The sequence below is a fragment of the Mauremys reevesii genome, linkage group 13 (genome assembly GCF_016161935.1).
Source record: "Mauremys reevesii isolate NIE-2019 linkage group 13, ASM1616193v1, whole genome shotgun sequence".
Taxonomy (NCBI): domain Eukaryota; kingdom Metazoa; phylum Chordata; order Testudines; family Geoemydidae; genus Mauremys; species Mauremys reevesii.
The window spans coordinates 37,418,725-37,445,509 of record NC_052635.1 but is presented as its reverse complement, the minus strand read 5'-3'; the positions used below and the strand labels follow the sequence as shown (position 1 = coordinate 37,445,509).

The window sequence follows — 26,785 nt, the reverse complement described above, 5'->3', positions numbered from 1 at the left end:
AAGTCCCCATTTTAGGCCTTTAAAACAGGATAATTCTTGTATGCTTAGAGACACACACAGTCTGGCTTCAGCAGGATGGTTCATACCATTTGCAGTGTCATGTATTCCCTTGTGTTTGAAAAATAGGGACCGTAGGCTGGAACTCATTAATCTTCCAGATACTTCATAACAAAAACGTCCCCACCTCAGAACAAAATACTTGTGGCCTTATGCCCTAGAGCAGGTTTGAAATGCTTATAAAATTCAGTATAATAAAGCCACCCTCAAAATAAGAATAGAAGTGGCGGATAGGGAGAAGAGAGGAAGACTAGTCATGGGGCTAAGGTACAGGCTTCCCGTGTGGCCTTTGGCAAGTCCCTTATCCTTTCTGTGCGTCAGTTCCCCAACAGTCAGAAGGGGGCAGAGGGGCTGAGAGACTTACTTCATTAGTGTTTGTGAAGCGTTCAGAGCCACTACAATGAGCAGCTCCGCAGGGCTAACAAATATAAAGAGGGCACAGCAAGGCCCATAGGAAACACTCCTTCTGGAAGGAGAGTTCGGCATTTTAGGAGTAAGGAGGTTGGGACGAATGGCCACTAAAGGAGTAGGTTCTAGAGTCTCCTTAATATCTAATCTTGCTTCTTTTCATATTCATCAGCAAAGGGGCTTTTTACATACAGGGCCCCCTTTTTCGCTTTCTTGCCTGCGGTTCCACAACAGCCCTGATCCTGTAAAGTGAGTGAGTATGTGTGAGTCTTTGCAGGACTGGGATCCATTTTTAATCCATTCATCACCATAGCATTTAAGTGCCTCCCTTATTTTCCTCTCCACTTCCCCCAAGGCAGTCCGGTCTTCATGTTGTATGTTTGTGTTAAATGCAAGTTCTTCCTCTTACTATCTGCATATTGCTTAGACGTTACATAAACATCTTTGGTGTCACGCTTAAAAATTGATTACAACCTTTGATCAGTAACGATGTCCATGCTTATTTTTGTTTACGTATATGCAAATAAAACATATGCCTGTAACTGTCTTAAGATGTGCAACAAATATTTAAACTACTTCTGGGTCTTATCATAGTTCTTTAAGAGGAAAGCACTTTATACTTCAGACCAAATCCATCAAATCTGGTCTCTTACCCCACAGCACATGCTGAAGATGCTAACAACACACAACCTTCTCTCTCATTTTCTTCTCCCATATATAGGTAAGGTAGTGCAGGGATATTATATGAAAACATCTTTCTATGGAATAGAGGAGGGATGTACACATTTCAGACAGGCTCTCTATTTCAAGACTATCAGATGATCTCAAAATCCCAAGGCATGACAATAAATGAGAGAAGCTATCTGTAAGAATTATTCTCTGCAGCTGGAAAGTTCCCATGCCTCCAGAACAGAGTTTGAAGAGAAATTAACCCTTGAGGATAAATGCACCTGGAAAATATCCAATACTGTATGAGACAGAATTGCATGAGGTAGTACTCCAACTTCTCAGTGTTCATTTGACCTGTGCTCCTATTCCTGTGATTAAACTATGTTGCAAATATCTACACTGCATGGATGAAGTGCAATTCTACGCTGAAAAGGGATTATATAGAAGTGGCACCTTCTGGTAACAGCTCTTAAAAGCATATTCAATGTTAGATATGCTGATTTTAATGACAAAAATGGAATTTTACAGCAGAGCTGGCACAGCTAAGCAAGGGGTATTCTGATTGGGTTCCTTCATCAGATTTTTTCATTGAGAGCCACTCTGTTACACCATTGCACCTGGCACTGAGCTCCAGCCTTTCTTCCAGGTAAGAGGCTAGCATACTGGCCTTGCACACTGGCTGGAGACGGATACTGTGAGATCACCAATTACTCTGCCTCTACAGAGGTTGAATCACTTTTATGCAGTGAAATTAGTCCTGCAGCAATGTAGGTAGGGAGATGGACAAGGCCCACTAGTGTGCCCAAGCCAAGTGATTCTCTTAAACACATGCAGATATAGTGGGACTTGTATCTCTCCAGCAGCATGAAGTTCTCATGCCAGTCTTTAAGTCCATGTCTATGGAGCAGCATTAACATTATATCTTCAGCTTACTCCTGCTACTCTGGAGAGTAGAAGTGAGAATGGGAATCAGTCCCCAAAGTGGCAATTAGCAACAAGCATGACCGGAAAAATATTCCGAGTACTGTTTTGGTTTGAAATGACATCCAAAGGCTCAGGTACTCCTCAAAACCTCCTCCAAATTACCTAAAATCTCAGGGAGCTGCAAAACTAGACTGGAAGTCTTGGCAGAACAGCCATTTCCTGAGGTATCCTGGGCACTTACAGTTCCAGTCCCAGCCAGAAAACAGGAGTGGAGCTGAGACCCTTATGGAAATTTGAGAAATTAAAGGTTTGGTTCAAGTTCAGTTTTCATAATGGGCAGGGGGAATCTGTGGGCAGAGGGGAGTTAATTTTGTGTAAATTGGTTTAACAATAGCAATCTGAACTTCTAAAGCACCTTCCATTGGAAGAACTGGACATTCTTTACAAACATTTGTGGCTAAAGACTCTCAAACCCCTGGTGTAACAGGCAAGTATCATTACTCCCATTTTATAGGTGGGGAAAGTTTAGCATGTGATTTGCCCAAGGTAACATGGGAAATCTTTACAAGGGCTAGAAATCGACCCCAGATCTCCTGACTTCCCATCTTGTGTCAAACACCAGCCATCTTCCCCTCTGTATTATTTGATAAGAGATTTTCTTGTAGAAACATGAGATATAAAGTTAAATATCAATTGATAATGCAGAATGCTTTAAGCAATACACTGAAACAGCACTTTTAGAGAAACATCTGTGTACTCACTCTAATGCAGGATCTTTAATTTGGTGAGGAAGGGGTGTGGAAATGCAACAAAATGCCTGGGCAGTGGAACTTATTTTTCTTAGTAGCATAAAGGACAAAACAGTTTGCTACAATGCAAATCTTGTTTAGTACATAGCAGCATTTGTGTTTAAATATACAATACACTATAATATTATATATACTGCTGCGTGTCTTGTTTTCCCACACAAATCTGGTTTAGTTCCAAAGCCAGCTTTTTAACACACTGCCGTTGTCATTGCTCTTTGCTAAGTACCAACAAAGGACAGCAAGTGCTCCTCCATCGGAATCCTGAACTGTTGCATTTAGCCTGTTTATCAGCCAGGAAACTGATCTTTTCATATTTGTTAGCCTGGAGCTTCACTAAAATTAAGATCAACAGCATACAGCTATAACTAATATCAATTTTCATTCTTGTATAACAGCTTGAAATTGCCTTTAGGAAAAAGGAGGCTCCTGTTGCTTCGGATGAGAAAAAAAAATTATAATCAACTACTCTTTCGTCCTCAGGCTAAACATGTGGTTAGTCTCACAGAAAGTATTCAACAACTTTACAAGCTGCATCCCTGTCTGCTTTAGCTTTTACTTTGAAAAGTGAGTAAAACACTGCAGAGCTGGTTAACTTGTATCCACAGCTTAGTAGCAGTGTACTTACACCCATCCTATGTGCTATCACTTCCTTCAGCCTAACAAAACAGGTCTGAGATGGCACAAATTGAAGTCCTGATCCAGAGCCCTTTGAAGCCAATGACTCCCATTGACTCCAGTGGATTTTGGATCAAGCCCTCAATGCGCAGTTTGGTCACAGATGAGGGCCATACTTTCAAAGATTTAAGATCATTTATAAAGAAAGAGTTTCACACAGAAATCAGGGAAAGAAGTGGAGGGATCTTTAAAAATATTATCATCACGGATGACTTTTAGGAACTTACTAAATGCTCTGTTGTGGTAGGAATGGAAAACAGTCTGATCAAGTGAAATTCCTGGAGAATGGACAAGAGGCACTGGTATCGCCTATTGACTTCAGAACTCTGTTTCATTCCATGGATCTGAGAAAAGTAGCAGGAAGGCGAAAAGTTTGGTCATTTTCAAGGTTCATCAACACTACAGGAAAAAGCTTCCATGTGCCTATAAAACAGGAGCACAACTGTCAGCTCAGCTGCTTGATTTTACTGTACATAGCTGTTATTTTTCCCTTGCCTTTGGAATCAATGTAAAAAGAATCAATTAGTGATGATCAAGATAAAAATTCATCCAGACGTTTGACAAGAAATTGCTTGTCTGGCTACATGAAAGTTCACGTTGTTTTAATAAAGGCGGCTCTCCTCCTTCACACTCCCTTTTATCCCCTTTTTTCAGTGTGGGGGGAGAGAACAAGTTTATTTTTCATTTCAGTGAAGTTTTCTCTTTTTAAAAAAAAATTCTGGGAATTTTTTTCCCCCTTTTCCCAACAGAAAATATTTACCATTTTTCCCACTGGCCCTAGAATAGACCTTGTTGACCATGGCTGAGCAAACTCATGGAATCCAATGTTGAAATAGTGAGGCCTCCAAATTGCTTGAAGCTGTACAAAGATGAAAGCAGCAGAATATCCTACCTGGGACCCACATTGCTCAATAGCTGAGATCACAAACTCCAACTTCAAGGCATGTGTGATATTGCAGTGTGGGAGACCCATATATCCTGAGTAGGAGGTGAAAGGAGCTGACATCCTGTTGAGCAACATTTTCTATGACAGACAAATGAAGCATCATTCAAAGAGAGACAGGTGAGTCAAAGATTAATTTGCTACCAATATGAAAATACAAGAAGAGACAAAGCAGCTTCATCAGGAAAGATCAGCCTCCACGGAGAAGAAATGAACAGGCCTCACTGGGAGGCAGAACTACTGATATTTTACCTCTTGTGCAAAGTGAGTGCAATGCTGTTGCAGTATCATATATATATATATATAATTTTTGCCTTGAGGAATCAAGTTATTAAGAGCAAGGACTTCCAATACACTAGATCTGCAACTGCATATGCACAATCACAGTCACTAAGCATACACATGGGGTGTGAAATTTGAACATGCTTTTTGTTATACACCACTTGTTTGAAAACTAGTCTGGTAACTAGAAAAAAATCTCTTCTTGGTGGGTGTAAAAGGATAGAGAAGGGGAATTCCACTTGTATCAGGCAACTGGATTCTGGGGATAGTCAGCACCCAAGGATGTCTCTAGTTCAACATCCAACAGGTCTAGCTGTTTGTCTTGTTGGCCAGTGTACCCTGAGGAATGGTGTTCAAAGAAAGAACTCAGTAGCAACAATATACCGTGTGTGCCTTGCACTTGTGAAGCTGGGTTGAGAATGAGTGTAGAACTATAGCTCCCTCAACCAAGAGAATGAGTGGCACCTAGAGAATCATTATTCATATGGGGAGCTGTTAAGTTTCATCCCAGCAGGGTTTTTTCCCCTTCCCATTCTAGTCAAGAGGGTAGGCCGGCAATTAAAACTATAACCAACAGCTGCTCCCAGCACCACTGACAAACCTCCATCCTACTGTGGCACTGAAACATGTGTCCCACATTGCAATTAACAAGCCACCGAGAGCTCATTTCCAGAATGTCATGAACTACAGCAACATTCAGAAAGACACAGTCTGGATTTGTCTTTGTGATTGTAAAAACAAGCTACGGCAGGCAAAAGTGATAGTGTACTTAGCAAGAAATCACTGAGGATCTCTTGAAGTATGGAGATACAATCTTCATTTTATTGTTCCACCATGGTAGTTTGCAAATATTTACCCATGATGAGGGTAGCATTATGGAATTACTGAGATAAAACTCAGGGGTTGCCTCTCAACGTGCTGCACCCTGGCTACATTATGTTGGGGTGTTCAGACACTAGCTAGTTAATGATTCATTTATGAGTCGGACAAAAATGACATAGCTAGCATCTCTCCCCCCACCCCCAACATGCACTTAAAATCACTGAAATGTAGGATGAGACGGGACCTCGATAGGTCATCTACGCCAGTCCCCTGCACCGGGGCAGGACTAAATATTATCTAGACCATCCTCTTTCCTAGGCAGTCATTTCCCATTTGTGCAGTTGATTATTCCTTCTTAAGTGTAGCACTTTGCATTTGTCCTTATTGAATTTCACCCTACTTATTTCAGACCATTTCTCAAGTTTGTCAAGATCATCCCAACAAAAGGTACTGTCCAAAAAAGGTGAACATATACATTAATACTCATACATATACTCATCTCATTGGACGGTAGGTAAGTGAAAGCTAAAACAGTGACCCTTGACTAAAAGTCACCAGGCCAACAGTACTTGACTGAATCTAGGTCCCAACAGCAGGAATATACTCTGCAGAGGAGTGAAGGGGATTTCCTTTGACGTTTCAAATATTTGTTTAGTCCAAAAGTCTTCAGTGTTGGAAGAAAAAGCAGCATCAGCCACATATAAAATAGCCACTGTAGATTAAAGTAACCATTCAGGAAACTGAGCAGGGCATTAGGCTTCTGGCCTCTCTTGTTAGAATCCAGGGATGCTACTTCACAGCCATGATCAGAAGCGGGGAGGAGGGCAAGATGGTGCTCGCATACAGGCCAACATTTAACTTTTCCCTCAGTTGGGCTGTTCACTGCATGTGACAGGAGCAGGTCAGTATAGCAGGCGAGACAATATATGAGTCAGCCTGTGTCTCATCTGAATACAACTTGGGATCTACCATAATGACACTTCCTTCATTGAGGTGATAACTACCTGTCTGGTAAAAAAAAGCATCAGATTCCAACTTATTATTAAAGTGAAACTGGACCTGGTATCCCTCAGGCAATTGATTCCAGTCTTCAGGTTGACATGGTTTTTCCTGCTGACAAGACTGGTTTGAAGGAGAGCCAGAAAGCCAGAGGCATTTGACCTTGCTAAGAAGAACACTGAAAGAAGTTACGATGATTATTAATAGTTCACACACATGCATGTGCAGTTTTCTACCATAAGCTGGTAGTTTATAACTAAGTTAGTTTTGCATGGACGCTACTGATATAAAAAGGAACCACTGAAATATGAAATTCACTTGCATGAAAGAGATAGCAAGCAATTTCCTGATCTTCTCCATGGTAGAATGCTTTCTCCAGTCAATAGTAGAGAAAGAACCTGATTTGCAAAGAGTCAGACAGTATTAATGCAATTGCAGATACAAATTCATATCTGCACATGCAGACGACCATGTGCACACGCACATACCAGATTAGCTCATGCAGCCCAACAAATCATGAGACACAATTATGGATATATTTGTAGTTGCACAACTAGCTTTTTAAAGACCATGCTCTAAGTGCTATCAGTTTTTTGGTGGGGAGGGAGATGTGGGAGAGCCAAATAGTTTAATTATTGAAAAGTCAGGTTCCATTTTACTTGAGACTTTCAGGAAACTTCATGATGGCATGGGATGTGGTTCCATGGTTTTGATGATGATGATCCACTCTAAGGACACAAGGGAATAAGTAAGTTATTGTGGTTTTGCTGCACTAGCCATGATTGTCATGTTCCCAAAGGGAATTAGACATGTTGTGTAATCTGGGGAAGCACCTTGCCTAGCTCTCCACCTCTATTCCTCCTACAGTCACTGGAAGGGTGTTTTATACAAGTCACTACAGTAATTAAAAATAAACAGTGCATCATGTTAGCCATAAAACTAGGGTGCAGGCTTCCTTCTGAGCCATGATTTCTCATGAAAGGGGTTGACAACAGCTTCATTTTTCATATTACACAATAACCGTGTCCATAGCTTTTTCCAAGCAGTGATTTAATACGGGAGGTTCAGTTGTGCTAAGCAGTCACTTTGAATAATTGCACTGAACTGTTCCAGTTTTTCTGGACCTGTTGCATTTTTCTACATTTTGCAAACAGGTTTAAAAAAAAAAAAAAAGATTTTTAGCAGCTATAAAAACCCTCATGGCCGTGGAAGGCAAAAGAAGCTCCTTACCCACAGAAGCCAGCAGCGGCCTGCTGGCACTGCTGGCATATGTAGACACTGAAATTGCTTCTATTTATGGTGTGATGTATCCCTTCCTCTACCAGCCATAAAACAGCTCATGAGGTGTTCCCCTTCTCTGTGGCCTGGAGTCTTATAAAGATTTAACTGAACGGGTTTCCTAAAACTGGTTACTGGCTTCAGCTAAACATTAACTTTAGGCATTTTTAGTCTGAAATAAGAGTCTCCCCACACCAACTTACACCAAAATAACTACATCAGGTCTCATTTACAATTTTTGTTGTTTGGGTGCAAGTGTGTGTGTGTGTGTGTGTGTGTGTGTGTGTGTGTGTGTGTGTGTGTGTGTGTGTGTGTGTGTGTGTGTGTGTGTGTGTGTACGTACATACCAGTCCTCTGGCAGGTGGAAGGCCTCTGCCCAAACTAGTGATCATTGATGACAACAGGACATTACGATTGTCTAGCCACAGTAAGCAAACAGCATGTTATTCTGTCTAGACTGTATGTCTTCTGAAGTAAATCAATGAAGGAATAAAATGTGTGTGCCTTCCCAGCAGTCACATGTAGTCAGTAGAAACCCCAGCTACTAAGATTCTCTCTCTTACTTTTCATTCTGGTCATATTTCCCCACCCCCACCTTTGAATCCCACCATTGGTTCCCTATTTGCCACCGCATCAACTTCAAACTTCCTAGCCTCACTTTCAAAGCCCTTCACAGTTCTGCCCCTCGCTGCTTATCTGCGCTTGTCTCTGATCACACCACCCTTCCTCTCACTACTCTGCCAGCGATGCCAGCCCCATTCACCTGTCGGTTTGCTTTTCCCATAACCATCTTCTTGATTGTGTCCATACTGGCCTTTTACACACAACACCCTGCTTCACCTACTTCTTCCCCCTTCAAATCCCTCCAAGACCCTTGTCTGCCACAGCACCACCAAGAAAAAAAAAACATGCAAGAAAATGAATTTGTTTATAATTCGGGACCATCATGATGTCCACATACTGCAGCAAGTCTACACAGCTATGTGACATCATCGTTAGCAAATTCTCCTCCCACCCTATTGTTTGCATCACTTATGTCTTGCCTTATATTAGTTCAATTGTAAGCTCTTTGGGGCAGGGATAGCGTCTTTCTATGGTTTATACGGCACCTGGCACAGTGGGGTCACCAACACAGATTACTATTTCCATAAAAGGAAGACAGCAAGACTCACTGACATTCTGCATTTTATGGACTGAAACAAAATGGCAGCTTCCTTGAAGCAGGTAGTCAGACTCCTGTATATTTAATGAGTGAGAAAAGTTTACATGGAAAAGTAAACCTCAGCCTTACGCCTGACCCTGGCACCAGCTCTTTTCAGTTACAGTAGAACCTCGGAGTTACGAACACCAGAGTTACGAACGGACCAGTCAACCACATGCCTCATTTGGAACCAGAAGTACACAATCAGGCAGCAGAGACAAAAAAAGCAAATACTGCACAGCAGAGTACTGTGTTAAATATAAACTACTACAAATAAAGGGAAAGTTTCAAAAAAAGATTTGACAAGGTAAGGAAACTGTTTCTTTGCTTGTTTCATTTCAATTAAGATGATTAAAAGCAGCATTTTTCTTCTGCATAATAAAGTTTCAAAGCTGTATTAAGTCAATGTTCTATTGTAAACTTTTGGAAGAACCATAACGTTTTGTGCAGAATTATGAACAACCTCCATTCCCTGGTGTTCATCACGCTGAGATTCTATTGTACATCCATATTCACCCCACCATAAAGGGAATGAGTATTTGTATTTCCGTAGCAACCGTAATGCGCTAGGCTCTGTACAAACAAAATGCAGCATAGTTTCTGTCCAAGAGAGCTGAGAGCTCCCCAGATACTAATATCAGGAGAACAGCCCATCATTTAATGGGAAGAGCACAGTCACGCCAGCCCAAAGATATCCACACATGCCATGGCTTATGACTGCATTCTGGGAAGCAACCAAGGAGGAGAGAAAACCTAGTTGGAGACATTTGCCACAAAGTTCCCATCTCCAAAAACTGCAATCCCAGAGAAGAAAAGTGCTCTACCTCCAGTTTTACCCGGAGTGTTGGGGGAAGGCAAGAGCTGATCCCTACAAGGCTAATTTAAAACAAAACCTCTCTTCCTGAAGCCATCTCTCTTGTAACCTCAGTCCTAATGTATCACGGAAGCAAACATTCCAAAGTGAAAGTCAGTAACAGCAAGAATCAGATGCGAGTCACACAGGAGGGTCACATCACTGTTTTTCCACTGAAGCCTATAAGAAGCCTTTGCACTTGTCTCCAGAATACTATTGAAGATCTCACAGTAACCTCCCTTACTTACTAATTTTTACTTTACACTGCAGCGTTGCTCCTGATTCTGGCACTGATGTCCAAGTGCTTGTTACCTTAACCAAAACCTTAAACCACATGCTTCTGCCCATGGATGACAGCTGCATAGGGTCATGTAAAGCAGGTTACATTGAGAGCTAATCAGCTCCAGGGAAACATTTTACTATGTGATAAAGTGAGCAAGCTATAGCTCTCAATTCCTAGTTCTAGGTTCACATTTCAGACTCTTCAAGTGTCTCCAGAGTTACTAGAAGTTGCCGACAGACATCCAGTACATGTAAAACATTTAACTGGAAAGCAGAACAGAGTTGCGTGTTACATGCAACTTCTTGATTCTCTAGTGTTTTCTGTAACAAGAGCTTTGAAGTTTGCTTACGAAGTCACTGCATTGAAGGCACATACCCTAAACACGGCACAACATATCCATCAACAGTAGGCTATGCAAGAAAGAATCAGCATTCACAAATGTTCCCTGCCAATTGTGTTTTACATAATATTGGGTGATCAGTGTAAACATTCAGGAGAGATGCTGTTCCTCAGGCAGACTTGGTTTTCTTAAGCATTCTTAAAAGATCAAACATAGCTCTTGTCCCAAGTTCTTACTAAATGTATATGCCTATTTCACTCTGTTCCTTAAATAAAAAATCTATTTGTTGACTTCAGAAATTTAATACAGACAGTACATGGCAAAGAAATGCAGCTCCCAGCAGAGCACCTGGCTTGTTCTCATTTAACCACGCTTTCATAATAAAACTCCATTAGGATCATAGACTTTGGAAACCGGCTTCCATCCCAAGTTCATAACAGTCCAAATTTATTAGCCTTCAAGGAGTTCTGCAATGCTTATTTATTCACCCTTCCCCATGAGGAGATGGGTGTCGGGAAGGGCTGTGCAGCAAAGGTGTGAGAAACTAGTGGGGAGGTTGATTAGTTTTGTTGTTCCAGTACTTTATAAGTGTATGTGTGTGTGTAAATAATTAAGAGCAGCTGATGGCTCTTAATACAGCAACATCATAAATAAGTGTTATTTGATCTGATTGGGGTAATTGATGGATCTTGTTTATTAGTGTGTTATTTAAAACACGATTGTCACAAGTGCCCAGAGCATTTCTGTACTAGAAACCGCGAACCATTAATAGCGTAGTGATTGGGTCATGTTAACACCTTTGACTCTTTGTGCCCATTTTCCATTGAAATTAACAGAGTGGTGCTCTTTTATTATAGTTTGTAAAATTCCAAATAAAGAACGGGATAATTCTTGGGCCCTGTTGCTGGATCACAGCAATGTTCTGGTTGCACCACAGAGCATTAGAAACACACTGGCGATCAGTTTTGTCGTCTCAGAAGATCTGATTTTGAGAACTGAGTGCGTGCAACATAATTTACATACACCATTTCCCTGACTGCATGCACAATTATGGCAACTTAAGATGCAAATGGCAGTAAGTCATCCAATTGGATGTTTTGGAAGCCCAAATTGAGGCAGTGTCATGTACAAGTTATGCCCAGACCTTTCCAATTGTATCCATTTATTTCATACAAAATTAAGTCTAGAGCATAAAGTCTAAGATGGGTGGCAGGGATATATGTGGATTTTGAGGCCTTCAAAAGGATCCCTCTCTTCAGCAGTGATCCAAAACAACAGTGAAATCATTTACAAATTCTGATTTGTAATTTCTCTCTCCTCATTTCTCCAGTCAGCTTTATGCATTGGCAAGAGAACACACTGTAAGCATTGCCTTCTGCACTTTGACATGTACACACATAATGTCATTCTTTCCACTCTCAGCTGTCACTACCATGCACGCTTCACACATTGCCTAGGGCTGTGGTATATCTTACCTCTATCCAGACACAAACACATCCAGAGCAGACACAGAACAATATGTGCACCATGCGGTATGAATGCAACAAACCTTAGTTACACTAAGCAAATGTGGAGTAAGATGGGGAAGAGACAAAAAATTAGTTTGGAGCACACTGGAATGTGAGTACAAGGGTATGTCTACACTACCCGCGATCGATCCAGCAGGGGTCGATTTATCGCATCTAGTCTAGATGCGATAAATCAACCCCCAAGTGCTCTCCCGTCAACTCCTGTACTCCAGCTCAGCGAGAGGCGCAGGCAGAGTCGACGGGGGAGCAGCAGCAGTTGACTCACCACAGTGAAGACACCACGGTAAGTCGATCTAAGTTGCGTAACTTAGATCGACATACCCCTCTCACCCCCCCAAATGTAGACCAAGCCCAAGAATCTGTGCTGTCTAGAAAAATTAAAACCGAGGTGAAGTGGGGCTGTAGAATGGACAGGATCCATTTTCTCTTTTGTCTTCCTCTATCCCCCAAATAATGTTTACCAACTGTTCCGACTTGCACATATACCAATACACAGGTAAAAGGTACAAAAATGCACACCCAGTTTACAAACACAGTTACTGCAACTAGGTGGGCAAATGCACTGCTCACACATGCAACTGATTAGACATGCTTGTGTGTACTTACCCCAGTTACACATGCAATTATGTGAGCAAGTTAAGCACTTATTTGCATGCACAAAATTCTGAAGATTCAAGCATAAGTTTTTCTAAAAACTCTGTCTTAGATTTTCAATGTAGTGCCAACAGAGCCATCCATTGGGTAGGGTGAATCGGGGCAACCGCTCCGTGCCCGTGCTTTGGGGAGCCCCAGGCACCGATGCAATTGGCCGGTGCAATCGGTCCCAAAAGACATAGGCACGGGACCTAAGAGTGAGGAGAGAGCTGCCCCGCGTGCCCATGGCTCCGGCTGCCGCCCTGTGCACCCGGGGCTCTGCCACCTGCATTTCGGTGCAGTGAGTCCCCTGCCCCGGCTGGAGCCCTGAGCCACCATGGCACTATGGCCAACAATAGCCCCGTGATAGGCGCTGGCAACTGCCGGTAGCAGCAGGTGGCCCAGCACCAGGCCAGATCCATCCCAGCTGCCAATGCAGAGCAGGGCCTCCAAGCCAGTGGAGATGATTTGTCCCAGGCCCCACACACACCCCCAGGGAAGGCCCTAAGCACCAATCAGTGAGATATCTAAGCCTGATAGGTTAGTGGCTCTACCACCTTTTAAATAATGGCTTCTATGCATTCCAGCTGAGAAAGTTTCAAATTAAGTTAAGGGTAGACTGGGGAAATTCTAAGACCACTTTTAATAAAGACTTTTCAAAGAAAAAAATAATCTGCTGCTCCACTATCAAACTGTACTTTCATCTTTGGATTTCAAATGGCCAATGCTACATTCCTTGACAGCCAGTCTCCTACTGAGGTCTGAGTGAGTCTAGAGTACATAAGGGAGCAAGCCTAAAGTATCGGAGATTTTTTTCTCCTGTGGAGGGAACTCCAATGGTAGCACACTGTGCTGTGGTACAACCAACTGATGTAAAAGAACTGGTCCCAGATCTGAAAGAGCACACACTTGTGCCTTTATGCACTAAAGTAAAAAATGTCTAGGTCAACTCTCTCACTGATTAGTGTTTCTTTATCTGTAAAATTTGTTAATTTCCAGTGTAAAGGGCGGGGTGGTCATTCAAGATGTACGTGAAAAGAACGTATGATAAGATCGCTTCTCGGCCTTCTGGCTAAGAGGTGTGAAAACATTATCTACCTCCAAAGGAACAGTGTAGGAAGGCTAGCACAGGGCTTGTTCTCCAGTGGGTTTAACTTCTAATATCTGCCCATCCAAGATTCATATCCTCCTCTAGGGTTGTGCACAGAATTATTCCTGATGTTAATTGTTGGTAGCTATGCAAGTCTAGGGTAGTATAGAGCCCTAAATGACTGAGAAACACTGTATAGCCTACTTGCTCAGTAGGTCTTGTATGTTGTTGAAAGTGTTTTTTCTTAAATAATACACATTCCTAAAGGAGAAATACCAACACTTTCTTGCTTTTGAATTGCTACCATCTTACTAACAACAGGAGCGGCGCCAGAGTTTCTGGCGCCCTAGGCAGAATTCGGGGGGCAGCGCGGGAGCTTCCAGTTCCACTCCCATCGCGCCGCTGAAGAAGGACCCTCCACCGAAAGGCCGCAGGCGACAGCGGAAGTCATTGAGAGGCTCAATTGCCTGCCGCTGTTTTCCGCGGCACATCGGCAGAAGGTCCTTCTTCGGCAGAGCGGAACTGGAAGCTCCCATGCGCCCCGTGGGGAGCGCACAAAATGTCGTCCCCCAAATCCTGGCACCCTAGGCAACCGCCTAGGGTCGCCTAATGGAAGCACCGGCCCTGACTAACAACCTAACAGAGAGTAAGCTCCTTAGATCAGGGACCACTTTCTTATATAAAGCAGTGGTTCTCAAACTTTTTTACTGATGACCCCTTTCATATAGCAAGCCTGTGAGTGCAACCCCCCTTATAAATATATAAAAATGTGTTTTTAATTTAACACCATTATAAATGCTGGATGCAAAGTGGGGTTTGAGGTGGAGGCTGACAGCTTACGACCACCCTATGTAATAGCTTTGTGACCCCCTGAGGGGTCCCAACCCCCAGTTTGAAAACCCCTGATATAAAGCATGATATACTAGAGCTGGTCAAAACTGGCCATTTTCTTCCCACCCACCACCATTACAAAATGTTAAGTCTAAAGATTTTATTTTTGTTCAAAACCTTTTGTGAAAATGTTCATTTCTCGACTAACGTTTTGAAACATGAGTTTTTTGAAAATTTTCTATTGTGAAATTTTGGTTTGTTTTCAAAGGAAAAATCCCATTCTTATTTTTTATATACTTCTCACTCCCTCCTCCTCATTGGGGAAAAGTGGGAGTAGGGGGAGTAGGAGTAAGAAAGTGAGGGGAAAATGGTTAGGTGGGGTGACCTTTTAAAAAAAAAAAGGTCCTTTGGAGGGAAACAAAGGGGAGGGGGAGGGAGAGGTTTAAAAAAATAGTAAGTGAGCATTTCCCCACAATTTCCAAGGAAAGTTCACACATTGTTCCCCAAACATTTCTCATTTTTAATTTTTTCTAAAACCAAAATAAATCTGTCAAAAGTTAAATTTTTTGGCAAAAGTTTTATTCTCTGTGAAACTTCATTTTTCCAACTGACAAGACTGATGAAAAAAATTCTAGCAGCTACACTGAACACTCTGATGGCACCTTTTTTTGGGGAGTGGGGACAGGTAATATAAATTGGGTTCTGAACACAAGGAGAAAAAGGACAAGATAATCCCATGGCAGCATCCCAAGCACAGGACTGAAAGTTAGGCCTGGTCTACACTAGAAAGTGTTACAGATATTGCTATGTCAGTTAGGAATGTGAACAAAATCCCTAGTGTAGATGCAGTTATAATGGACACACACACACACACACACAAATCCTTTTGTAATATAGCTAATTCCATTTGGGGAACTGGTTTAAGCTAGATCAGCAAGAGAATTCTTTTGCCAGAATAAACTGCGTCTCTGCTAGGAGGTTTTGCTATAGCTATATTAGCAAACCCTGTTTAAGGGAAGACAAAACTTCTGAAGTTCTAGGCACTAGACCTGTCTCTGATACTGACTTCCTGCCTGCCTTTGCACAACACATATCTCTGTGCCTCACTTAATCTATAAAAGGGGACTATGAGAATGACCCACTTTTAAGAAGTACTTTCGTGTGAGGATCCCAAAGACGTTTATGGAAAACGGCACACAAGGACAAGGATCATTTGGGGCTTGATTCTGTACTCACTGAAGTTAATGGCAAAGGTCCCGTTGATGTCAGCGGTGGAAGATCAATCCATAATGCAGCAATTCAGGCACTGTTTTTAACCTGTCTCTCCAATCTCTGAAAGAAAGATAAGCAAAGTCAGGGCTCCAGTGACCCTCTCAATACCATTCACTGCTCTCTTGTTAGTCCACATTTATGAATTATTTCCTCGGGGGTAGAGATAACACGCTGTCTCGGAGCCATATTTCTCCCGTGTTACACTCGGGCAACACATCGTACACTCTGCTACTTCCAATGTTTTCTGTCCTTGGCTTAGTGACATTGATAGCTGTATTTTGGATGCCAATGGGGATGGATGTCCTCCTGAGAAGAGATGAATTTGAAGTGACACCCAAGGGATGATTGACACCACATGTAAGTTCTTATTCTGTCAAAGCATCAGAATGTTGTTGGTTGTCAGACCCAACCACGCTGCCATTGCTTTGCCACAATCCTACTTGATGCCCAATGTCTATCGGGCTTTTCATCTGCTCCTGAGGATGACTGTTCATGAATTCCATTCTCTGAATTGTACATATACCTTATGCATAGCCTAAAGTCAGGCAGTCTCTTGAAGAGTTCATTTGCTATACAGAGGATACATCAGAATTATTTTCACTTGTTAGAGTTACAAGAGAAGAAGGTCTCCTAAATCCAATTTTCTTGGTTATTTTTAAACCTGTTTTAATTAGGCTTAGGATAAAAAGTCTTTTTGATGCCAAGCTGTACATTTGTTCTAGGCTTGAGCAAGAGCTGTACATTTAAGACCTCAATTCTAACTTTCATAAAGTCTGTGTGGGTTCAAATGCAGGGTTTTAGCCAACGTAGGAATTGCTCTACCAGATCAGACAGGTGGTCCATCTAGTTCAGTTTCCCATTTCCCACAGTCTTCAGCCCTAGCGGCTGCAGAGACAGAAACCCTGCAGTAGGCAATTACAGAAAAACCTACCCAGAAGGAGCATTTCTTCTTATACCTCTTTAATAAGCGATTGATTTATGCCCTGGGGGTGGAGGGTTTATACCCTTTAACTTCTTACTATAACAGATCTAAACACTCATAGTTGATAGAGATCATTAGAGAGATAAGGGCCACACATAATGTCTCCATCACTAATTTGTGCAGCCCCACCAAGTAAATGTTTTCTCTGGTGATCTGCAAAGGTTTATTGTCCATGCATTCAGCAGGGTCAGATCCTGCCAACACTACTGCTGAAGTGTCTACTACTGGGAACTCAATAGCGCCACCCACAGTAGTGAACATTATGCCCAGTAATAAGTATTTGTAGGATCAAGCCCATAGTAACTAATGCTTGCACACAGTCCAGTAACACGTCTGCTCACATTTTCTATGGAAATAATGAATAAACACCAGTTTTTAAAAACAATCAACTCGTTAACAAGAACATTTTCCCACCAGGTCTATTTTGCACTAAGATGCAAGTTCTTTCAAGCTGTTTTAAGTAAGAGGGGTCAGATCCTTAAACTGACGTAAGTAAACTGGCATAAGTGCACTGAAGTTAATGGAGCTATACTGCTCTGCACCAGCTGAGGACTTGCCCCGAGATGTTTTTGGTGGGACATCAGTCTCGCCTGTTCACGGCCTGAGGCACACAACATGTCAGTCCTCAGGAGATTAGTCTAACTTATTTGGCTCAGTATAGTGGTAGCTGGGTAAAATTTAGTGGCCTGTGGTATTCAGGAAGATGACACAGTGGTCCCTTCTGGCTTTAACCGCAACAGGGAATATATGAAATATCTTATTAGATAAATCCATAGACCCAGCATAGAAGGAAACAGAAATCTTCCACCCAAGATATTCTAGAATGCTGCTCTTTGTACTTGGAGAGGTTCCAAGGGGGCTCATTTTGAGAAGTGAGAGCAGAAGAAAACAAAGCCTTCTTTAAAATGAAATTGACAAGGGAAATCTACTATATTGAGTTTTTTCAGCTGGAATCAAAATGCACATCTAGCAAGATTGTCATTCAAAGATGACTCCTCTTTGTGACAGCACAAACTGAACCATGCATACTCTATGCCAAACAGTACATGTAAACATTCCAGGTGTCTTCGTGCACAGAGGATTGGAATGGGGTTTTCAAAAGTTTCAAGATACTGCCCTTCTTATCTGAACAGAGCTCACCAGGCTTGGAATGAATTGCAACAGTTCCTGGGCCTGTAGCTATGTCACATACAAATTTTTAGTATATTCCGCAATTCCTGATGTCCAGTTTGTTATAAATACATAAAACTGTATTCCCCGTCCAATCCAGAACTTCAGCATCCATCTAATTTCAAATCTGGTAACAAAAAAAAAAGTGACTACATGCAGAACTCCAGACACTTCACTTCAAAAAAAGTGGAAGAACACATCTCAGCTACTGCTGAGAGAATAATTCAGAGAGAATAATCTACCCTCTTCCTGCTCATGGATATGGCATGAGAGGTTGGCAATTTCCCTCACATTTATGATGAATAAGTGACAACACACAGTTCTGCTGCCCCAGGAACGAGTCAGGGAATGAACTCTGACTTAGTCCCTGGTTCCATTCTTGCTCAAGAGACCAGGTCCTGCCTTTGACCAGTGCCAGCTTTGCTGTGCTTGCTAGTGTGTTTGAGAGGGGTGAAGAGGGAAGAGTCAAAGCTCTTCCGATTTCCTGCCCATTCTCCCAGGAGGGAGAATAGCAGCCCTACTAAGGCTACTTTCTGCCATTCCCCTGATGTCATGACCTGCAGCACAAATATCCCAAGCAGGGGCATAAAGGATCACCCTCTACCCCCTACTCAGGCACTTGTCCTGTTTGAATTCATTCTACACATTAACCTTTTTTTTTCAAAATACCCTCAGTAGATTGTATCAGAGGGGTAGCCGTGTTAGTCTGGATCTCTAAAAGCAGCAAAGAGTCCTGTGGCACCTTACAGACTAACAGACATTTTGGAGCATGAGCTTTCATGGGTGAATACCCACTTTGATGGTCAGATCAGACCACTGAGTATCTGACATTCGGTATTCAACATTTGAGCTATGTTGCTTGTATTTAGGAAGAAAAATCACATGATATTGTTTCCATTTCCCAACTAGAGGGACATACAAATATACAGATGCTAATGTCCATGCATGCTTTTACTAATAAAATAATTTGCATTGAAAGGGGTCAGAAGAAAAAGAATAATTGAGCACATGCAAAAGTCTTACCGCCGCCTGATGAAACCTTTTGACCCTGCCTTACCTTTGAGTTTAGAAAGCATTTGCACATTGAGTGCTATCATGGTGCAAAATTTAATTACATATCAAAAAGAAAGAACACTATGTTAAAAGACTGTTAAGGTTGCAAAGTCAAGCACGTCAAATTGGGCAACTTTTAATTCTAGCATTTCCTAAGCAACTTTAATTTAATCTTCTTGTGCCTACATATCATAGTGATACAATCTTTAATTATAAGCTTACATATTTATTTTCCCCACAGGAGCCCTGTCTCATTCTCTTATAAAATGGACAGTGCTCACTGAATAGGTATCCTCATCATTCAGTGTATGGTCCCACACATTATGTGCCGTACACCATCAAAAGCCTGCACTGAATACAAATTGTTAATATCCTCATTGGCTTTTAATGGAACTCAGAGCACTGTAGTATCAGAGTGCTTCAAAGACATCAATGAGTTTTATCTCCACAATACCCCAGGAGATGAGGTGGTATTTTACAGATGGGAAACTGAGGCAAAAACAGATTAAGGCCAAAGTTGTCAAGTGTCTATTAATTTTGGATGCACAAATTGACACCCTAATTTTTGTCAGAGCTCTTAGCATTTTAATCGCACTGTTTATGTTCAGTGCCTAGCTCCTATTGACATCATTAGCAGCTGCGAGCATTCAGTATTTTTTGTCAATCAGAGAGTCCCCTCTGGCCTTAAACTCTGTGTCTATGGCTATTTCTGCAGCCCTAATTTTGAATCGTCAAGGCTGACAGGGTTCTTGCAGCTTAATAATAGAATTCTCTCAAGTAGCTGTTCTTGTAAGTGGGAGATAAATGCATAAGCTAGATTTACCTCAGTTACAAAAAAACCCACTACAAATATTGTGTATATCTATCTTAAGTATTTACATGGTCCCCATTATTGTAGCAGATGCAATGGATTTACCCTCACAACAGCCCTATGAAATAGGGAAATACCATTATCCCCGTTTACAGATGCTGATCCAAGGCACAGAAAGACGAATGACTTGTCATGGTCACACACAAAGTCTGCAGCAGAGCAGGGAGATCAGGGTTCATCTCCCAAGTGTCATGACACCTTGGGCCCTCTGAGATTCCAACCAACCAACACATCCCTGCTCTCACCCAGCGGCTAGCTACCACCCAACTGAATGTAGAGACCACGAAACCTGAAACTACTTCAGGAAGCTTCCCTTGGTTCGGTCAGAGCTTCCTATTTAAATCCAAAGAGAGGCGCAGAAAGTTATCCTCACAACTGAGTAGATGCCTGACATGCTGCCATATCAGACTCTGCCTTCTCACCTGACTCCTGGTTCCTGCTTTCCTGACCTGTTCCTGATCCCTGCCCCTGGTCTCCGATTCCATCTCCAGCTCTGTCCTTTGGCTCAACTCAGGCTTTGACCACTAGGTACAACTGCCCAAGCCCTTGTTCTGACACCAAGTTCCATATTAGTGCCCTAAACACTGCACCATCCTTCCTTTGTGAAATATTTAGTGAAGACGGCACTCACCTTGTCAGCTGGATGATTTTTTTTTCCAGCATAGAGAGTTCTGTTTTCTTTGTTTTTTAAATGAAAGATGGCTTCTGTCCCACTCCCTCTTTTTTAATGTGGGAAAAAAGGGTAAAAAAAAATGGGAGAAATTTCCACTCACCTAAACTGAAACAAATATTTTAACAAAGATCAACAACAACATTCTCATTTCTTTCAAAATGTCTTTCAATGTATATTTACCTTGTCTCAAAGCAGCTCTAACTGTGAGTATCTTTCCTTCTGTTGTCAGAGGAACTGAAAATGATGTGGTTTTATTGTATTATTTATACCATTTTTATATCATTGGAAGTTATAGATGGCAAGTGACTCTACTGTTCTGCCATAGGTTGTTCTGGCAAAAGTTATAGAAGTTGTATTGCAATATTCTGCTTATTAAAATTTTTCAGAGAAAGAACATTGTAGCTACAGAGCAAAATCTTAATTAGCTCAGTCTCAGGCTTGTGATCTCACTGTCTCTCTCCTTTACGTAGACAAGGTGCTCTACGAGACCACCTTCTGTTCGTAAAAGAGCCAAGCTTTCAAGCAACACAGGTCTCTCCTCTATACGCTTTAGGTTGTATTTCCCGTCATATATTTAGATCAAGTCCAATATCACAAAATTCAACTTTCACTTTTAAAAAACCCCACAAATTGGTTGTTCCATTATGTTCCATTTGTGGTAATTTTAATAGTTTGCTGGTAAATCCAAACACTCTGCAACAGTTGTAGCAATGACTAATCACAAAGACATGTAGTTGCAGCTGCCTACCTATTTATTTCTTGTCTAAACCCAACTATGGATAACTTAAGAACCTTAATAGAAGTGAAATAATAAATACAGTCCAAATATAGGCAGAAATCCAATCCAACCATCACAGCTCTCTTTTAAATCCTCCATCTTTCAACAGTGCTAGCTGCTAGAGCTCTTACTATTGTATAACAAGAATTCAGCAAAAGTGGACTAGGAGGAGCTGGCATAGTTACCCCAGTTACAGCTTTCACCTCGTCTTTTGTTTTCTTAAACTGAGCACACTTATGTTCGTCACAAATTCTTCCCTCTTTCGAAGTTATAGCTACAATGGGCTGTTATGTGGGCGAGAACTGCCCCTTGCTCTAACAGGCTTGGACAGAGATCAATCGGATGTGGGGGTGGGCGGTGCTGCAGGGTTGCTGCTGCCAGTCTGGCTTTGGGTTTTAATCTCACTTCTGGTATAAAAATAGACTGCTCTCCCGTGGCTGTGTCACTCCACTAAGCACCCGATCCTGAAATCAGAAATCTAACTTCCATCAACGTCAGTGCAAGCAAGATAAGTAAACCATTAGTGTCCTGTAATAGTGCCCACTCAGAGAAAGACTCTGGAAACGTAGAGCTTTACAGCTAGATTTCCAGACGAGCTGATCAGTCGCATGAAGAACAATGATGGTTGCAGAGCACGTTTGAGACTCTCAGCCCTAGTCACTTAGGCCTTGCCTACCAGAGAAAATTGAACTGATTTAAGTAGAGGTGAGATTTTTAAACCAATTTGGGTTAAACTGGCGCAAAGGGCTGGATGCGCACTCCAGCACTGCCAAACCCAAGCGTTCAAAGATCACGATTCACACCCCAAAAAAATATAGCATGAGATTGGCTTAAAAAAGAGTTTGTTGTTTTGATTTAGATAGATAGATAGATAGATAGATAGATAGATAGATAGATAGATAGATAGATAGATTTGGGCTTCTCTATTTACCTTCTGGGTTTTGAGCCTTTAAAATGCACTTAGTTCATGTTCTGAAGTTTTTCCTCGGCAGCCACAACATCTAAACACTTAAAAAAGTAAAAGTAAAAAAGTAAGTTCGCTTTGTCCCCTAATCACATGCCTCCAGGATCAGGGGCTTTAAAAAACAAAACACATACACCCAATATCACCACTTTCATAAGAAAACTGCAAGAGTTAGGGCTAATCGACCCTACAAAGTTAGGTTGGCTTAACTACATTGTTCAGGACTGTGAAAAACCTTTCACTGTTGTAGCCTCAAACGTGAATTCAGGAGCATGAACCCAGGCCCTGGCCTGATACCACTGGCTGAGCTTGCACATCTGTCCATTTTATCTTGTGCAGCGGGGAGGGTAGACCAGAATCAGAGAACAGACACTATGGCGGGCAGAGAGCAAACTATTAGCATGAGGACTATTAGGGCAAGACCAGAAGCCACAGCTCTGAGGTTATTGCTGTGACTGTCTGTGGACAAGGCTCTGATGGTGGCAGTCAGCTGATGAGGAGGAGACGGTATGTCAGTGTTGCAAATAAACCACAAGTGACTGGGAGTTGGCTTAGGAATAAACATCAACTAAGTCACAAGTCACAGTCACGGGGCTCCTTCCACTCCCATTGACTTCACTGGTAGCTCAGTGCCTCGCCAAAACTGCTCAGCTCTTCCCAGGATCAGGGCCTAATAGAACACTATATTCAGGCCCACTCCCAGTAACTCTGGAGACATTTACCTGTGCCTGGACCCGGCCACACTATCTGGTCCTTGCCATGGACAAAGAAGAGTCCTTTATGACCAGCCGTAAGACCATCCCAGCATCACATCTTGGCATCCTGCAGTGCTCTCTCGTGTCTCTTTATATAGTACATTTCTCCCTTTACACAGTTAACTCCAAATTGTTCAGCCTGTGGAGCCAGTCCAGCCCCCAGGCTGGCTTGCCAGGGTCAGTTTATCAGATCTAATGAAGACATTTATGGGTTGATAGACAGATGCTCGATTTTTTGATGGGATAAGAATGTCAAACTGTTATATAAGAAACCAATAAGTGCCATTGGCTACTAAAGCAATAAAACACTGCTGCATTTCCAAGTTAATTGGCAGAGGGAAGCCAGTTTGCGGAGTGGGTATTTAATCTAAGTCTACTTTACGGATTTATATAGCACTCTACACCATGCTATCTAAGAGCTAGAACAGAAGTGATCGCTATTACAATGTATTATTTTTTCTTAGCAATACATTTTGGTCCCATATATAGCTAAGACAGCAAGATGCACTTGGAGGCATTTATGCCTTTCCAGGGTTTTGCATATGGGAGATAGGAGAAGAAAGCTGGTATGCAAGTGTTCTACAAAGTTAAGGGGGTTATTCATTTAATTTAATTGGAGGGCTTTGATCTTATCTAAAATTCTAAAAATAGTTCAGGTTTTCCCCCATGAAGAGAGATCTTTAATATACCATACCACACAGCCTGTCCCAGGTTTGATGCTAGATGCACCACTTTTATCATTCATCCTACGTTAATCCAGGAGCGTTTTGTACTTAAATATTAAGACCCGATGGAGCATGTTTTATGAGTTCATTACAATGCAGCTCTGGTGTGTTGTGAAGCATGAGACCAAAGGCTGAGTGCCATGGGCTGCCTGAGACATTAATTAGGTGGCCCCATTAAACACCTCCTGGAGTACTTGGTTGCAGTTACAATATCGTTTTCTTTTAAAAGTCCTCTGGAGCTGAACGCATCCTCTGCCACTCGAGCTAAGGGTCAGCTCCACTGCTTTGAAGGCAGTCATCAACTCAAAGTCTACACTAGGCTACACACTAGGCTACACGGGAGAAGGACAGAGACCCACTCTCAGCTACATTAGCAGAGCATGCAGGTTAGACATGAGGCAGTTTATGCCCCTAGTTTCTGCTCCTTCCACTGGTGATTTCCTCAAGTTAAAGCTCTCCCCCCTTGAAACTCCCAGGGCCTGATTCTCCTCCAGCTTGCACCTTGTGTCATCATTCACACCTGTGGGTCAAAAATGCTACCACTGGCATACGTGAGGGAGTGAAGAATCCAATTGGGTAGCGATTTACATTCACTTTGCACAGGCTCTAAATGATGCTACAGGGTGCAAGGTAGTGGCAAATCAGGCTCACAAAGTCCACCCTTGCTGTCCTGGAGGCCGCTCTGCTGAGGCCACCTTCCCCTCAGGCAGATTCCCAGATTCACCCCCATTCCCACTGAACTCACTGCATTATATTGTGTGACATGATTTGCTGATGGTGTTTAATTTTTGCTACCAGAAGAAGTCAATTGTTAGGAAGTGACAAGGTAGAAGAAAAATTCAGATTCCACTAAATCATTCCCAGCGAGTTGCCCTGTTGCTACCAGATTAGGCAATGTCAATCTATATTTTTAAAGGCAACCCTGTCTGTGTAGCAGAGGCACAGAGAGATGGCAGTTGACAATGCTGAATGGATGACAGTTTTTGGCAGCAGTTTCAGCTGTCTTGTTAGGTTTTTCAGATTAATCAACCCCTTTGGAACACTGAACAGATCAGAATAATCCTTCAGTCCAAGATCTTTTGTGAGGGAAGAGAAGTCACCACTAACTGAGACAGCAGCATGAAAAGTTGGTCTTCTACAAGGGCCGATATCAAGACAGTATTTAAAGTTAATGGCCTGGTCCACATCATCACTAATATATTAGCATAGACAGTGGAATGTTCTCTTTGTTATGAGTTTTGTACAGCTCATTTCTGAAAAAGCATTTTCTCTCTTCCCTTCCATCTTCTTCTGGTTTGTTGTATGATTTTTGTTTACCCCTTTCTGTTGTCAGAAGTTAAAAAAAATGGACAGTCGCCCCCAAGCAAAATGTTCACTCCATACTATTTACAATAATGCACAGCTGCTTGATTCACCTGTTTTAAGCACATTATTCTTTAATGTTCAATTTCATATAAATCATAGTAAAGTAGGGCTGGAAGGGACCTTGAGAGGTCATATAGTCCATTCCCCCTGCACTGAGACAGGACCAAGCATACCTAGACCATCCCTGACAGGTGACTGTCTAACCTGTCCTTAAAATGATCCAGTGACAGGGATTTCGCACCCTCCCTTGGTAATTTGAACTGTCTAGAAAGAGTCAAGTAACTTGTATTCTCTTAAAAGCCATTCACCATCATCAGATTTTCAGAAACTCCAGCAGCCTATCTCAACCCTTTATTATTGTAGGACTGGAAATATTTCAGATTCAGAAATTTAAACTCCGTCTCCCCTCCTATCTATTTTCGATTTCCTTCATTTCCTGTCTGCAGTTCTTGAAAGCTATTCATAGAATTATAGAAGATTAGGGTTGGAAGAGACCTCAGGAGGTCATCTAGTCTAACCCCCGCCTCAAAGCAGGACCAAACCCAACTAAATCATTCCAGCCGGGGCTTTGTCAAGACGGGCCTTAAAAATCTCTAAGGACGGAGATTCCACCACCTCCCTAGGCAACCCATTCCAGTGCTTCACCACCCGCCTAGTGAAATAGCATTTCCTAATATCCAACCTAACCGTCCCACACTGCAACTTGAGACCATTGCTCCTTGTTCTGTCATCTGCCACCACTGAGAACAGCCTAGCTCCATCCTCTTTGGAACCCCCATTCAGGTTCAAATCCCCTTTCACTCTTCTCTTCTGCAGACTAAATAAGCCCACTTCCCTCAGCCTCTCCTCATAAGTCATGTGCCCCAGCCCCCTAATCATTTTTGTTGCCCTCCACTGGACTCTCTCCAACATTGCTGTTGCAATCTTTCACACCAGGAGTGGTTGCATTTCAATGGTAGGTAACATGAGCCACGAATTAAGGCTACGGGAGTGGATGATGGGGGATGGATCACTCAATGATTGCCTTTTCTGTTCATTCCCTCTGAAGCATCTGGCATTGGCCACTGTCAGAAGACAGGACACTGGGCTAGATAGACCATCGATCTGACCCAATATGGTATTAATTTAAGGGATTCTGTTCTTTGGCACCCATAGACACACCTTGAATGGGATATACTGCTTTAATGGACGATTCAGATAAAATGTACCAGTGATGTGAGGCACTTTACCAGCTAAGATGTGTTTGTCACAAGCAGCTTTGATAGCAGTTGTCCCCAGAAATCCCATGAGAGAAAAGATGACTCAGTCCTGTACAGACATCCAGACATTCCCGCATACATAAGAAATACTTCATACAAAAAAAATGACCTCTGACTTTTTGTGCCTCTGCTCTATACTGTCATAAACAAGACTATCATTTTAAAGAGATGCTGTCAAATTAAATTTGGCCTAGTTTTTAATTTGATTTAAAAATAAAAATCTTTCCACAATTCTATTAGCTTTAAGTTTTATGAAACTATTATTTTTTAAAAACATATTCCAGTTCAAACA

The 26,785-nt window shown here is 42.0% G+C and overlaps 1 long non-coding RNA gene across 7 annotated transcripts in view; it reads right to left on the bottom strand.

Moving 5' to 3' along the window:
- Positions 1-26,785, bottom strand: part of LOC120379773 — a 66,890-nt gene that overhangs the window by 19,916 nt on the left and 20,189 nt on the right. For 5 of the 7 annotated variants that reach the window (XR_005587582.1, XR_005587580.1, XR_005587584.1 and 2 more), the window contains exons 2-3: positions 15,863-15,958; positions 3,770-3,886 (exon numbers count right to left, since the gene is read on the bottom strand). This is a non-coding gene — a long non-coding RNA (uncharacterized LOC120379773). Of the gene's footprint in view, positions 1-3,769; positions 3,887-4,434; positions 4,567-15,862; positions 15,959-22,356; positions 22,434-26,785 lie in introns of all 7 variants that reach the window. The other 2 variants (XR_005587585.1, XR_005587581.1) reach the window with 2 other exon arrangements.